The 16,124-nt window shown below is 41.8% G+C and overlaps 1 protein-coding gene and 2 long non-coding RNA genes across 7 annotated transcripts in view; 2 read left to right on the top strand and 1 right to left on the bottom strand.

Annotated features, from left to right (window-relative positions):
• The window catches only part of LOC121283102, a 79,356-nt gene extending 73,949 nt beyond the window's left edge, over positions 1 to 5,407 (top strand). Inside the window, exon 4 of the long non-coding RNA XR_005944189.1 lies at positions 4,647 to 5,407. This is a non-coding gene — a long non-coding RNA (uncharacterized LOC121283102). The remainder of the gene's footprint in view (positions 1 to 4,646) is intronic.
• bcas3 (BCAS3 microtubule associated cell migration factor) overlaps positions 1 to 16,124 on the bottom strand; it is a 1,011,809-nt gene that overhangs the window by 340,903 nt on the left and 654,782 nt on the right. The gene's annotated exons all lie outside the window — the stretch shown is intronic.
• The window catches only part of LOC121283103, a 43,844-nt gene continuing 39,233 nt past the window's right edge, over positions 11,514 to 16,124 (top strand). Inside the window, exon 1 of the long non-coding RNA XR_005944190.1 lies at positions 11,514 to 11,621. This is a non-coding gene — a long non-coding RNA (uncharacterized LOC121283103). The remainder of the gene's footprint in view (positions 11,622 to 16,124) is intronic.

The raw sequence follows: 16,124 nt of genomic DNA, 5'->3' as shown, positions 1-16,124 counted from the left end.
CAATGCAATAAGGATCAAAGAATCTGTCTTACTGCTGTTGATTGAGAGATGATTATTAGCCAGGATACCAGAAGAATTTCCCTGCTCTTTTTCGAATAATAGTTATTGGATCTTTTATACCTATCTGAGAGTGTAGGTGGGGCCTCGTTTTAACATTTCATCTGAAACATGGCACCTCTGACAGTGCAACACTCACTCAGTACTGCACTGAGTGTCAACCCACATTGTGTGTTCAGGTCTCTGGTGTGGCACTTGACCCACAACTTTCTGACTGGGGGCAAGAATTCTACCAACTGATCGATGGGTAGTAAGTATTTTTAAAATCATATTATAATTCAGTATAGTAGATCTCTGACTATCATTTTTTTTTAGATACCATTTGTGGTAAGGCAACTTTTTCTGAGGGTGTCAGCGTGTACCTGGCACTCTGTCAAAACAGCTTTGCAGCTGATCAACTGATGTTCTCCTTCCCTTTCTGTGATTGGCCTCCATCAGTGGCTTAGCGTACAGGCACAAAGCAAAATATTTTGTATCCTTAATAAACTCAGTGAAGGAAATAGAGCCAGAATGCAAAACAATAATATCATTGAAAAGAATAGAAAATAAGCAGAGATAATTCACAAAGGTAAGGGAGACCATTTAGCCCGTCTCCATCACAAAATCTATCTCTCTTGAGTTATTCCAGAGTTTTTACTCCCACTACTCTCCTCAGAGATCATTCCAGGTACTTAAACTCTTTGCATGAAGAAGTACATCTTTGCCTGGACTTGTCCTTTATCAGTACCTATGTCTGTCTGTTCTCTACAAATATGCAGTATAGATGGTCAGGAAAAGACCAGCTGGTCCATCAAGCCTGTCCCAAAACACCAGTCACAGTTTAATTTACAATAATGTTTGGGACTAATGTTTTCTCTTCTGTTTTATTACTAAGTGATATGAACGTTGGGTTTTAAAAGTCTTCGGTGTGTATGTTACCATGTAAGTGGGCCTGGGCATAAATTACATTGCACAAGGCAGCTTTGTATGTTAGAACATCAACATTACTCCCCACTATCAACTTATAGCTTACAGTAAGTTGCTATTTCTCTCACATTTCAAGTTTGCGCACAATCTAAAATTAGACAGTGATTCCTCACAAATGGAGAGTGAGGTAAGATGGTAACTTGTGTTACACAAAATAAGTCAGTGGGTGAATTATAAAAGGCTATGGTGCCACTGATTGTGTTTGTGCTCCTGTGGGAAGCATAGTTTGGAATTGGTTGTAGGGTTTGCAATTCACCTCCAACAATCTGTTAATTCACATGCAATTATACCATCAGCAGTTACTGTGAGAAAATATCAGGACAAATGTGAGATATTCCCCAAACAATAGTAGAGGAATATGATGTAAAGGGCTTTGCTTCAAGCAAAAGCTACAGTTTTTAGCTTATCACATTTCAGAATGCATTACTTACAATGACTCTAAAGTAGTTACTGTTGTTACCTTGGCAAACACAGCAGCCACTTCCTATGCAGCAAGATCCCACAAACAGCAATATGATTAATGACCACATAATTTTTTTTGGTGATACTGTTCTATGAAGGAATACTGTCCAGGGCACCTGGAGAATGCCTTGCTTCTCTATGAAGATACTTGTGGGATTTTAAAGTTCACCAGAACCAACTGGAATAGGTAGACAATGTATAGTTTCAACATCTCATTTAAAGGGCAGTAAATCTGATAGTGCAACACTTCCTTACTCTATGAAAATGTCAGTCGATTACGTGTTGTTGTCCTGGAGTGGTTTTGAAACTGCAGTTTTTTCCACATGGGTTGAATAAACAGCACTCTCTAATAAAAAAAACTAGCAAATTGTTTTGTAATCAAGCAAAATGCTTCTCCATCAGTTATAAGAAGTTTATATCTTTATTTATTTTAATGAAACTTAACATTTTTGTTTTGCCCAAAAAGTGCTTGGGATGAATTATACACTATCAATGGGAACAATGCCAGAGGATACAATATTGTCCCAAATCTGGTGTTGCATAGACTACATACTCTAAATTTCTGCAAAGCTCACAAAGCTATGACTCACAATAAATGAGGCAACGAATTTGTCACTACATTTAGAACTCATCACAAACAATGTGATACGTAAATGTGAAGGAAAGTGCTGAGACCATTTAAGATGCCTGTTTCATGCTCTGCCCCATCTACTCTGAAGCTTCCTACCATTTCTGCTGAGATGTCCAAGCCTTACATCCTGTTGATTATGAATCCAATGAATGATATCTGTAACTACCTTTGATCTCAGCATTTAGTTCCCGCAATGGATATTTGGCCAATTAAACCTATTCTTACCAAATTTTAACATTCCCATCTTGCTTCTTTCAGTTGACCTGTCAAATTAAACCTTTTATTCCCCTGAGACCAGCATATTGTTGGAATTATATGTAAGCAGTATTAAAGGTGAAAACTGACTTATTTCATATACTAATTGCTCTGTGACCGTTAATAATTTTGCCTTGTCAATTCACTTAATTATACAGATTCAGATAGGGCCATTTTACCATTTCCCCAATGCCAAAGAGACCAAGTTTCTCTGAATTAAACTGCTCGTTTAATGCAGAGTTACAAACAGTTGGGCATACTGGAATTAGATCTGCTTGGAAATGGATGAGAGTGTCTACATTTATTTCACTCAGTATCCTCATAGCTTTAGTGAAGAGGAGTGTTTATTCCATTAATTTGGCATATACCTGACCCCAGGTCCTAGATATGAAGATACTGGTCTTCTTGCACAGATCAGCTCATTCCTTTAACCCTCAGTTAGTGTGTCTTAAAACATAATTCAATTCATGTAAAATGAAACATTCCTCAAATAATTTTTGGGGTTGATGGTTCTTGCCGCCTGTAGTTAGTCTGGCTTCTTTAGGTTCTGGCTGGATGAATGTATTAACTATTAGGACTCAAACTACTGAGTTGATTTGGTTAAGTGCTGGAAGCTTAACCTGTCTTGGTATTTTGAACCTATGATAATTGTTGATTAAGCGTCTGTGTCCCTACTTATACAGAATGCTCTCAGTAGTAGAAAGCATTCTAATTTTTTAATATGCATACAGTTTGATATAAACTGAAGTGACAACAGGATGAGACAATGATTGCAGTAGGATGCTCATGGGTGCATACTGTTAGAAGGGCATTTTGTTAAGTGCTTGGACACAGTGCCAAGTTGAAGCCCACTTTTGATATACATCTCCTTTCCACCGGCCTTCTAAATGAATCCATCAGCTGGAATGGTCTGTAGTTTTGAGGATGCATTTCAGCCAAATAGCATCAATGTCCAAAATGCGATGCAAAAGTGGAAATAAAATGATCTCGTTAGGTAATTTATTGCGTGAGCAACAGAGATTCAGCCAAGATTCAAATCTGACCATAATTTTGTGCAGTATTTTCTTTGATTTGAAATCTTTTAATAATGTTTTCTCATATTAACAATTACTAAGTGTCTGTCTATTAACAGAAGCAAAAGGTATTATTCAGTGAATATTTGCACGCCTCTGGATTTTGTTGAGCCCTGGGCTCAGCTGGTTGGGTTTGCACTGAAATGTGCCGATAGTACTGTACTGACGCAAAGCATAAGCACAGCTGAAGCCAGGCTACTGTGGTGAAGTGACATTTACCTAATTCGGCTATAAATTTACTGATAATTACTGGGTGGTTGACAATGATGCAATGTGACTAAAACACTACCAATGTCCCTAAAAATCACATGATTCCTACAGTGATTTTAACTTCTTAAAAGGCCAACTCCACCCTCATTAGAATTGTAGATAAGATAAAAGGTCACATACTATTAGACAGCAGAGCCCATTTAATTGAATATTGAATAAGACTGGAACTCCCAGATGGAACCCCATTTTGGGTGGTGAGTGGACCAATAGCTTGTTAATTGAGGTCTAGCCGGTATAACAGGCTGGGGCCCTCCAGCGCAGCCCTCAAGAGGGGGGAAGATGGACCATGTGTTCCGACTTCTTCCCACTTGGGAGTTAAATATTCCCACCCCTTTGCCCTACCCAATATGTACCTTGTAAGACAAAATGAGAAGTGGTCAGAGGTGCATTACTGAGGAGTATGATGCTACTCCCTGGCTGTGTGTTATTGTGGTTGGCTCCCATGACTCAGGCATCAACAGTTTGTATGATGAATGCAACAGACTTAAAGAATATATCATTTTTTGTTACCAAGCATTGGAATCAGGACAGTGGAGGTACAGTGGGTCATCAGACAATGCTGTCAACTCAAGACCAAGGTTCAACCAAGCTAATGAGATGAAAGACTCTTCTCTGTGAGCTGCATTGGTCATCTGAGGAATGAGCTGAGGCCAGAGTCAAACCATTTTTCAGTTGTTGCAGTCCTCATAGTACAAAGTTGTCCACAAATGGCTGCTAAGTTTGCAAACTAATTCAGAAAGGCCCAAAGCAGATTTCCAAAGTCATTGTGAAAGCAGTAGTATTTTTATTTCTGTTTTCTAGAACCCAAGGCCAATCAACAATGCTTTTGTAGTCTGAGGAATTTTACTACTGAAGATTGAAAACACAATACAGACTAAATACTGAAACCTTCATTTGATTTGCAATTTCACTCCTGTTTCTTTTTGTTACAGAGCAAGAAGCACAGCAATACATTCAACTTCTTCTATGTCACCCAATGATTCAATTTTCCACTACGATTATGGTTTCCTGAACTGAAATTAGTCAGATGGTGCCTTGTTTTGTGGATTTACACTGGTTGGATTTCAACTACACCAAACTCTTGTGAAGAAAGATCTTACATTTCAATCAAAGTACTGTAGTTTGTTAAAGCTTGTAACTTGGGTCAGGCTATCAGGCTTACCAAAATGATCATCAATTCTTGCTAGGTATGGAACAGTTTGTTCATCCATCATCCCTGCAGCCCATCGTCCCCACAGTCCACAGTACCTCGTCATCACTGTTTTACCTATGCTACTTAACAGATTCATTGTTATAATCATCTAGAGTTAGACAGAAACACAAAAAATCCCTCAAAAATTAAATGAGGCAACAACATAGTTCCAACACAATGGTCTAGAAACAAGCACTTAAGCATCCAATATGGAAGATCAGCAGCCTAAAATTGAAATCCTCTTCTCAGCCATGTTATTTTCATCTGATATTTAATCAATATTTGAGGTTTGGTTGCTCAGTCAATGTTTTGCTGTTGCGGTTTTAAGAATACTATCTGCTGCCAAATTCAAACTTCCCTTGTTGATACTGCAGTATGGTTTTGTCTACACACTTAGCACAAATTATAAACTTTAAGGAAATGTGATTACATAAGAGACTAAAAGAATCAGTTTGGGATGGGAGAATGAGTAGTCATGCTATCAGAAGCCGCGGGGGAGTAATAACCCACCTTGCTATTTATAAGATATAGAGAAACTATAAGGTGAAATCTATTCTTAGCAATAATACAGAAATATCTCAGCAACTCTTCAAAACTCTGCTGGATTGTTTCTTGATGAATTTGCTTTTGGCATTCCACATCTTTCCCAAAAAAACATGCCAGGAGAATTTGTCATTGAGAAAGAGGTAATGGAAAAGCTGAGGATTACCAGGAAGACTGTTTTTCCAAACCTTTCCTGTGAACTTCTTCACTTCTGTTTCTTGGTGACTTCTGTGCTCTTATTTGCTGTAAAAATATACACTTGTTTCACTTCCAACAAGGATCCCATTCCTTATTTGGGTGATCTGTTTGCCAGAATGTAAATGCATCTTGAGAATTGAAATCAATTGCTGGTCAATTGTTCAGTAGCTAATGCTGGTTTCAGATGCAGTAAAGTCAACATATTGGGTGATTGTTAGGGTTAATTGTGACCCTGCAGGAAAGTGGTAACAAGTAAAAGTGAAGAACACCCAAGAGGACAGATTCCTACGTGCCATGAGAAATAAACAACGAGAGGGAATTATTTCCTTTGGCCACTGCTACCTCCTGACATAAAGCTCAAAGGAGCAGTGGGAATGCCAAAGCCTCATTTGCTCTGCACTGCCTCTCCAACATTTGTCTGCATTGCGATCCTATTTTTTTAAATCACGAGCTCATTTGTGCCATGATTTCTGCTCAGCCTGGGGTGAATCTCAGCTGTGATAAATCACCTTCCACTTCACAAGTTGCTAATCAGTGCACTCAAGAAAAACAACAGCCATTCCCCAGCCTCTGAAGGAACGATGGAATCCTTACAGGTTTCCGACCCAGAAACTCTCAGCCATGCATAGAAAGGCCAAGGGTGCTCGAGAGATTGCGTTGAGAACTGAGCAAAATTAGTCAGATATATACTTTGATATAGATACAGATTGTCAATTTTTATATATGCATACATTTTGGAGGCATTTGCAATTGGAGTAAATCAATTTTTTAATTAGGCCAATCTGCCCTTCTCCGGTACACTGCATGAGTGAATATTATTTAATGTTAGAGAATTACACCACATGAATGTTGTTACATCTTTCACAAAATATCTGGGAAAATATAGTCAATGTACAATGTACAATAGTTAAATTGTACAATGGCAAAAGTTCTGAAACCCCCTTTCTACTGAATATCATTCTTTTACCAAGTACACTGCTGTACGTTTTAGCTGATAAATGAACTGTTTTGCAGCACTGGATATTTCAGACATTTTCCGAAATGCTCAGCTCTGACAATTCATTGTGAAGTTATGCTCCTTAAAAGTTTATCTTTGTGACAAACTGATGAGGTCTAAAATCACATTACATTTCCAAATGGTGAGGTTCCAGTGGCAGCGGCACTGTTACCCTGTAAACCTCAATGGTGAGGGCTCTGGGGTAATTTCCTACAGACAGGGAAGCACGTCCACCGGTACCAAATATCGGAAATCCTGAGGGGTAATTCAAATGAATGGGCAAAAGATTCTGTGCCACGTGTGCCCAAAATTACATAGAATTTCATAATTGTACAATGCAGAAACAGGCCATTCAGCCCAACAGGTCTATGCTGGCACCTAAGCTCCACACAAGCCTCCTCTTCATTTCACCCTATTAATATGTCCCCCAGTACCCTGGCTGATATTTATCCTTTAATCAACATCACTAAAGAATAGATTATCTGGTCATTATCACCTTGCTGTGTGCAAACTGTCTACCATGTTTTCTATGTTACAACACTTCAAAAATTGCTTCACTATCTGTAAAGCACTTTGAGACATCTGGTGGTCGTGTAAAGTGTGATATAAATGCAAGTTTTCTTAAAATTTCTTTCTTCCTCATGGCCAGAATTTTAAGTCCCGTGGGCGCGTGCTTGACCCGAACGGGTGTGAAGTCATGCGAGATGACGTTGGGTGACTGTCCCAATGTCATTGTGCACTCATGCAATATTTTGCTCATCGGGTGCGCGCCAAAGTCGGAATGCGCCCACCAACAATTAAGAGGCAATTAAGCCCATTAACGTCCCAATTGTCACAGATTTTCTGTGGCCCATCCAATCTTACAGTTGGCAGATGAGCCAATCGGCCAGGCGGGCTTTACATTTTTGATGGTGCCTCATCCAAGGACAGGATGAAATCTCCATTAGGATTTAAAAAAGAAAAGAAATATCTGAGGACTGTTTTTTTATGAGGTCTGCTTTTCGGTGCTTGATTGTGCTGCATGGACATTTTTTACAGCATTTTTGGGCTTTATTTTCTTACTTGCAGGTCTGCAGCTCCCTGAGGCAGCTGTCTGCCTTCAGAGAGCTCTTTCAAAGCGCTTGCCCACAGTACCATCAGTGCCTGCCCCCTTCCTGCTCCCAACGGCAGTGCTAAGCCTTTCTCCAGGCCCATTTCACGCTGGCTGGCCGTTAATTGACCAGCCAGCATAAGATCGTGGTAGGGGGGCAAACGCAGGTGGAAGTGCATTTTGCATCTGTTTCTGGGCCCGCCGATCGCACGCGTCTGATGAGCGCAAAATTCAGGCCCATGTGTTTATCTAGTTTCACCTGAAATGCAACTATTTTATTCACTACAACCACTTGTTATGGTAGCGAGTTCCACGGTCTAACCAGTCCCTGAGCAAAAAAAATGTCTCCTGACTTTCCTATTGTATTTATTAGTGACTATCTTATATTTATGGTTCCTAGCTTTATAATTCCTCACTAATGGAAACATCTTATCCACATCTATCCTGTTGAACCCCTTCATAACAGTGAACTCCACTTTGCTTCTTCCTTAATGGTTTTCCTCACTTTCCATTATCTAGATGGCCTAGTTAGGTAAAGAGGGTCCTGTTAAACTGATGCTAATCAGCAGATATGCAAGTGGTGAGTTCAATGTTTGATTGAGAGAGCATCCATATATATCAAACATTAGCTTGTCAAGGAGAATCAGCCATTTTCTTTGGGTAAAGGCACCTCCTTCAATGCAGCTAAAGATTGTGGACGCTCATGTAATGAATAAAGTTTAAGTTATCCAGTCATCATTAAGTAGTTGCCTGATAATAGGCCTACATTCAGAGTTGCATTTGAGCTGTCAACTTCCCTGAACAATGTGGCTAGCGCACAGGGGCTATATGGTATAACTGCATTTAAGTTAAAACAACTCAACTCTCACTACACTCTCACTAAAAACTACATGTTTTACATTGGAAGCAAAGCCTTCAAGAGTTACTTTAAAAAAAAGAAAAGGAACTGACCGTGATCCTAAAGTTGGCTTATTGGGCCGAATGGTGTTGTAATGATTCCATGACAATGGTGGTAAAGATCTTGCAATCCCATGTAATAAACTGAATTTAATTTATTCTGACACCATTAAGCTCTGGTAAAAGGCTGCATTTAAATCTTGATTTTTGTTGAGTTGACTTGAATCATCACACAATGTACTGGGCTTAACCTGCATAATTGACCAAGTGAGCTTTGTTAAACTGGGCAAAACCACTGGCCCTTTGAACAGTTGTACTTTCACTTGCCATTGGTTTAAGAAATATTTTAAATCCTCCGGTGAGAGCTGTCAAACACATCTTCACATCTCTCAAGTATCCTGCTCTAAAACTCTCTTCTCAAATGATGACAACATTACGCTTCAGGGCACAGCCTGGAAATCAAAGACCTCACCGCAGTTGCAGTTTTAGCAATTCCCTTTAAAAGATGCTGTCATTGTTTAAAGCAGAGACTTTGTCAGATTTAATAGGGCAAAAACTAAACTTGGAATATCATGAACAGTACAGACAGGATTTATTGCATACAATGGGCTAGAGATCAAGCAATGTATGAGTGTATCTGCCAATTCATTGAAGTTAATAAATCTTCTGTATGGGCCATCAACACAATATGATTTATGTATGAAGTACTGGCCTCTAATGAAGTTGCTATCATGGGAATTTGAGAATATAGCACTTCTATAATTCATTCTGGGACTTCCAAAGGTGCAAGATATTGATATTGGTTCAATGTGTTGTCTTCCAAATTTTCTATAATTTCAGCAATGTCTGCATATTTTTATTAAATTAATTTATCTGACTGTGAGGATTTTAGAAAGAGTTTTAAAAAAATCTCTCTGAAACAGTGCAAAATCCTGCATCGAGAGTTGTAATGCTTTTTCCAATCCTGCATAATCAGCAATATTTCTCAGCTGCGGTACTGAAAATCTCCGAAGTTCAAAACTTAAGAGTCATAACTAAGAACAATTGTGTGGAAAGGAGTAAGGGTTAGTAACAAGAAGCAGGCACTTAGGAACAAGAACACTATAATAGAACACCACAAAGTTTGCTAACTTTAATATGAGAAATGAAATGAGATAAATCCTCTTAACTATATGAGGGGGATAGCACTTGTTTATGGCCTCCTCCAGCAATGAGCCAGCAGGAGTTTAAATTTAGGTGACCCCGGTCAGGAGTCGAAAACAAACCTAAAGAAATCTCTGTCGCAGATTCTCATAATCAGCACCGTTTTTAATCATCCTACTGTTCAAACACTTAGGAAAAGTACAATTAGTAAAGTACTAAAGTACTAATATTAAGCTTTTATTTTTTTCTACTTATGTTTTAAACAAGTCACAATAACATGTGAGGAATGGTTTTATAAGTTTGACTGTATTGGGAGGGGATGAGTTAGAGCAGCAGATTGTTGCAGCAATTGTATTAGAAATTGGGCCATAACATCTGAGCTCCCCAGCATTGGATTGGTAGTTACCCCAATGATGCGCTGGGAAATCCCTCCTGGAACTTCACAGGTAAGCATTTGCACGGCAATTGCCCAGAAGTGCACACTTCCTCTGGGCAATTGCGTGCACTAGGAATCATCCAAAAATGCAATTTAAAACGCAAACTTCAGATGATTCCGACAGGGTTACACCAATAGTTACCAAGGAAAAAATTAGAATTAAAACTTCTTTTAAATTCTGGGTAATAATTGTTAAGACCCAGATCAATACCCCCACAGGACTCCCTCAACACCACTGACCCCCAGGGGACTTTCCCACCCCTGATTAACCACCTCCCCCATGGTAATCCCCACCCACCATCCGACCATGGGATTCCCCCACCAGCACAGGACTCCTCACCTAACAGCTCCCCCTACCCCACTGCAGGCCCTCGTCCCTCTGACCCAATTGGACCCCCAACCAACCAATTGGGTTCCGGCCAGACCCCGAACCCCTGATTTCTGACCCCCGACCCAGCCACTTTAAATTTCCAACCCCTCCACCTCCTCCCCATGTCTGGCCCACTCAGCCCCCATAATGTCCAACCACCCACCCCACCAAATGTCCGACCCCTCCCACACCCCCCTGAACGTCTGACCACTCCCACATCCCCCCGAATGTCCTTCCCCTCCCACACCCCCTGAATGTCCGTCCCCTCCCACACCCCCTGAATGTCCGTCCCCTCCCACACCCCCTGAATGTCCGATCCCCAACAGCTCCCGAACGACCGACTCATCACACCTCCCGAATGTCCGACCCCCCCCACACCCACCCGAATGTCTGACCCCCCCACACCCCCCCGAATGTCCGACCTCCTCACACCCCACCGAATGTCCGACCTCCTCACACCCCACCGAATGTCCGACCCCTCCCCCAAACCTCCCGAATGTCCGACCCCTCCCACACCCCTGAATGTCCGACGCCCAACACCTCCCAAATGACCGACTGATCACACTTCCTGAATGTCCGACCCCCCCCCCCTCTCCCGAATGTCTGATCCCCCCACACCTTCCGAATGTCCGACCCTCCACACCTCCCGAATGTCTGATCCCCCCCAGCTCCTCCCGATCTCTGACCCCCTAGCCCCTCCCGATGTTGACACCCTCAACCCCTCAACCCCTCGAATGTCTGACCCCCCCCAACCTCTCCTGATGTCCAAAACCCTCCTCTCATCCCCACCTGATGTCCAAACACCCATACCCCCCCCCCCCCAATCCTATCCACTTACCTTCTCCCTGTCATGTCAATTTCAATCGGACCTTTAAACTTACCTGTTTATGGCAGTTAGTGTTGTAAAATGAGCGAGTGTCCTCCTTCAATTCGGTGGTGCTGGACTGCGTCGCTGGGCTTCGGAGACAGCTGAGCTACCGGGACCTCACGCGGCTGAGTTGGAAGGTCGGGCAAGGCAGGCATGGAAGAAATTTGGTGTAGGTAAGTGGGTACAGAGTGGCAATCTGACGCTGATTGCCAGTCTGAGGAAGTTACGGCCCATTATTTCTGCAGTTAACTCACTGCCCATATAGTTTCTCCCCTCCTCTCCTTTGCATGTTCTAACACTTTCTACGGTAAAGTTCCAAGACTAAAACTAAATAATGGGCAAGGGAGAGAGTGAGGGAAGATGTGATAACTTAAAGGGCAAGGTCAAGACAAGAAAGGTCAATGATAATCAGAGCATGTCAGGAAGGGACAGAGCGTACAAACTTAAGAGTGCACCAGCAGATAGATCACAAAAATAATTAAAAGACAGAACTAAAGCCCCTGTATCTAAATGCGAGTAGCATTCATAACAAAATGAATGAATTGTCAGTTCATACAGAAATAAATATGTATGATCTGACAGCCATTACAGAGACATGGCTGCAAGGTGACCAATGCTGGGGCCTGAATATTCAAGAATACTTGACATTCTGGAAGGAGAGGAAGCTAGGAAAAGGTGGTAGGGTAGCTCTGTTAATTAAGGGTGACGTTAGTGCTATATTGAGAAAGACCTTATTTCAAAATATCAAGATGTAGAATCAGTTTGGTTAAAGATGAGAAATAGCAAAGGTAAGAAGTCACTTGTGGGAGTAGTTTATAGGTCCCATAACAGTAACTGCACTATAGGGCGGGGTATACAGTAAGACATAATGCAGGCTTGTGAGAAAGGTACAGCGATAATCATAGGTGATTTTAATCGACACATACATTGGTGAATCAGATTGGCAAAGGTAGCCTGGAAGATGGGTTCATAAGAGAGTTTTTGGTACAGTTTCTTAGAGCAGCATGTTATCAAGCTAACGAGAGAACAATGTATACAAGACCTGGTGATATGCAATGAGACTGGATTAATTAATAACCTCATGATAAAAGGAGCCCCTCGGCAGCAATGACATGATTGAGTTTCACATTCAGTTTGAGGGAGAGAAGAGTAGGTCTAAGGCTAATATTTTGAACTTAAAAAAGTATCAATTATAAGAGTATGAGGCTAGAGTTGGAGGAAGTGGACTGGAGAATTAGATTGAGGGATAGATCAGTAGAGATGTAGCAGCGACATTTAAGGAGCTATTTCATAACAGCAAAGATACATTCCAGTATCATGGATAACTAAGGAAGTTAAAGGTAATATCAAATTGAAAGAAAAAGTGTACAATTCTACGAAGATTAGTGACAGGTCAGAGATTGGACAGATTTTAAGAACCAGCAAAGAATGACTAAAAAAAGGAGAGAGAAATTAGAGTGAGAGAAAGCTAGTTAGAAATATAAGAACAGATGGTCAGAGTTTCTACAGGTACTTAAAAAGCAAAAGTAACTAAAGTGAGTGTTGGTCCTTTAGAGAGTGAGGCTGGGGAATTAAGAATGGTAAATAAGGAAATGACAGATGCACTGAACAGATATTTTGTGTCTGCCTTCACTGTAGAAGACACAAATAACATCCCAAAAATAATTGTAAATCAAGAGGTGAAAGAAGGGAGGAACTTGAAACAATTACAATCATCAGGGAAAGGGTACTGAGAAAATCATAGAAAATCTTAATGCAATGATTTTGTGAAAGAGAAATTGTGCTTCGCTAATTTTTTTTTTATTCACAGGATGTGGGCTTCGCTGGCTGGGCCAGCATTTATTGCCCATCGCTAATTGCCTCTTGAGAAGGTGGTGGTGAGCTGCCTTCTTGAACCGCTGTAGTCCATGTGGTGTAGGTACACTCACAGTGCTGTAGGGAAGGGGGGCTTCTAGGATTTTGACCCAGTGACAGTGAAGGAATGGTGATATATTTCCAAGCCAGGGTGGTGAGTGACATGGAGCGGAACTTCCAGGTGGTGGTGTTCCCATCTATCTGCTGCCCTTGTCCTTCTAGATGGTAGTGGTTGTGGGTTTGGAAGGTGCTGTCGAAGGAACCTTGGTGAGTTCCTGCAGTGCATCTTGTAGACGGTACACACTGCTGCCTCTCTGCATCGGTGATGGAGGGAATGAATGTTTATGGATGTGGTGCCAATCAAGCAGGCTACTTTGTCCTGGATGGTGTCAAGCTTCTTGAGTGTTGTGGGAGTGTTGTTCAGATAAGGTTGAAGCATTTGCTACAATCTTCAACCAGAAGTGCTGAATGGATGATCCATCTCAGCCTCCTCTGGAGATCCCCAGCATCACTAATGCCAGTCTCCAGCTAATTCGATTCACTCTACGTGATGTCAAGAAACGGCTGAGAGCACTGGACAGTGCAAAGGCTATGGGCTGTGACAATATTCTGGTAATAGGACTGAAGATTTGTGCTCCAGGACTTGCTGCGCCCCTAGCCGAGCTATTCCAGTACAGCTACAACACTGGCATCTGCCCGGCTATGTGGAAAATTGCCCAGGTGTGTCCTGTACACAAAAAGCAGGACAAATCCAACATGCCTATTACTGTCCCAACAGTCTAATCTCGATCATCAGTAGGGTAACGGAAGGGGTCATCAACAGTGCCAACAAGCGGCACTTGCGTAGCAATAACCTGCTCAGTGATACCCAGTTTGGGTTCTGCCAGGGCCACTCAGCTCCTGACCTCACTATAGCCTTGGTTCAAACATGGACAAAAGAGCTGAACTCCCGAAGTGAGGAGAGAGTGACTGCCCTTGACATCAAGGCCGCATTTGACTGAGTGCGGCATCAAGGAACCCTAGACAAACCAGAATCAATGGGAATCGGGGAAAACTCTCCACTGGTTGGAGTCATTCCTAGCACAAAGGAAGATTGTTGAAGTTATTGGAGGTCAGTCATCTCAGCTCCAGGACATCACTGCAGGGGTTCCTCAGGGTAGTCTCCTCAGCCCAATCAATTTCAGCTGCTTCATCAATGACTTTCCTTCCATCATAAGGATAGAAGTGGGGATGTTCACTGATGATTGAACAATGTTCAGCACCATTTGCAACTCCTCAGATACTGAAGAAGTCCATGTCCAAGACCTGAACAATATTCAGGCTCGGGCTGACAAATGCCAGATAACATTCGCGCCACACAAGTGCCAGGCAATGACCAGCTCCAACAAGAGAGTATCCAACCATCACCCATTGATGTTCAATGGCATTACCATCACTGAATCCCCCACTATCAACATCCTGGCGGTTACCATAGACCAGAAATTGAACTGGACTAGCCAGATGAATACTGTGGCTACAAGAGCAGGTTAGCGGCTGGGAATCGTGAGACGAGTAACTCACCTCTTGACTCCCCAAAGCTTTTCCACCATCTACAAGGCACAAGTCAGGAGTGTGATGAAATGCTCCCCACTTTGCCTGGATGAAAGGGTATCATTGCATTAGAAACTGCACAGGCAAGGTTTACTCGATTTATTCCTGAGTTGAAAGCGCTGCCCTTTGAGGAAAGATTGGACAGGGTGGGCCTGTATCCATTCAAGTTTAAAAGAATGAGTGATGATCTTATTGAAACATATAAGATGCTGAAGGGACTTGACAGGGTGGATGCTGAGATAATGTTTCCCTTTGTGGGAGAGACTAGAACTAGTTTAAAAATAGGAGTCTTCCATTTAAGCTGGTGATGAGGAGAATTTTCTTCTGTTTGAGGGTAATTAGTCTGTGGAATTCTCTTGTCCAGTGAGCAGTGGAGGCAGGGTCATTGAATTTGTTTAAGGCTGAGTTAGATGGATTCTTGATTGACAAGGGAGTCAAAGGGTATACGAGGTAGGCAGGAAAGTAGAGGCCACAATCAGATCAGCCAAGACCATAACAAATAGCAGAGCAAGCTCAAGTAGCCAAATGGCCTACTCTTGCTTCTAATTTGTATGTTCTTTTGTTGGCAGTACCTGTGTATATTCGTATGCTCAAGAAGCCAGTTGTTGAATTGACGTTTGGGCCCAGACAGTGAACATTTCAGCTTAGCCCAATCACGCCTCATGTTACTTTCACATGCTTTCCAGCAGGTGTCAGTGGATAGTGATCAGAAATGAGAGCTGTGGCTGAATTTATCCACCTCCCTAGCCAAGCAGCGCTGAGGCCATTTTCAGCTCCTCCCTGTTGTCCCCACTACAACTAGCTAACTTTGCACCGACTACGAATAAAAGCTGGGACGCTTTGCTCGATATGACTTAAAAGTATACCAGGCTCTGCCTTTACTAAAAAAGCAAAATCAGTATAGATTTATATAGCAGCTTTAATATAGTAATACAAAGTATTTCATAGGAGCAGTATCAAACAAATTTGACACCAAATCCCATAAGGAGCTGTTAGGACAGGTGACCAAAGCATTGGTCAAAGAGGTAGGTTTTAAGGAGTGTCTTAAAAAGGAGGAGAGAGAGGCAAACAGGTTTACTGAGGGAATTTCAGGTATTTGCCTTAAGACAAGACTGCCAATATTCAAGTGATTAAAATCAAGGATGCACAAGAGGCCAGAATTGGAGATGAGTGCATTTGGTCTCCTTAGTAGTACACCAGGCCTGCTGGGAAGGCAATTAAAGATTTGTCCC

This window comes from Carcharodon carcharias, chromosome 10, assembly GCF_017639515.1.
Source record: "Carcharodon carcharias isolate sCarCar2 chromosome 10, sCarCar2.pri, whole genome shotgun sequence".
In the NCBI taxonomy this organism is placed as follows: domain Eukaryota; kingdom Metazoa; phylum Chordata; class Chondrichthyes; order Lamniformes; family Lamnidae; genus Carcharodon; species Carcharodon carcharias.
Note: the sequence above shows the minus strand (reverse complement) of the source record. Positions and strands in the feature narration are given on the sequence as shown.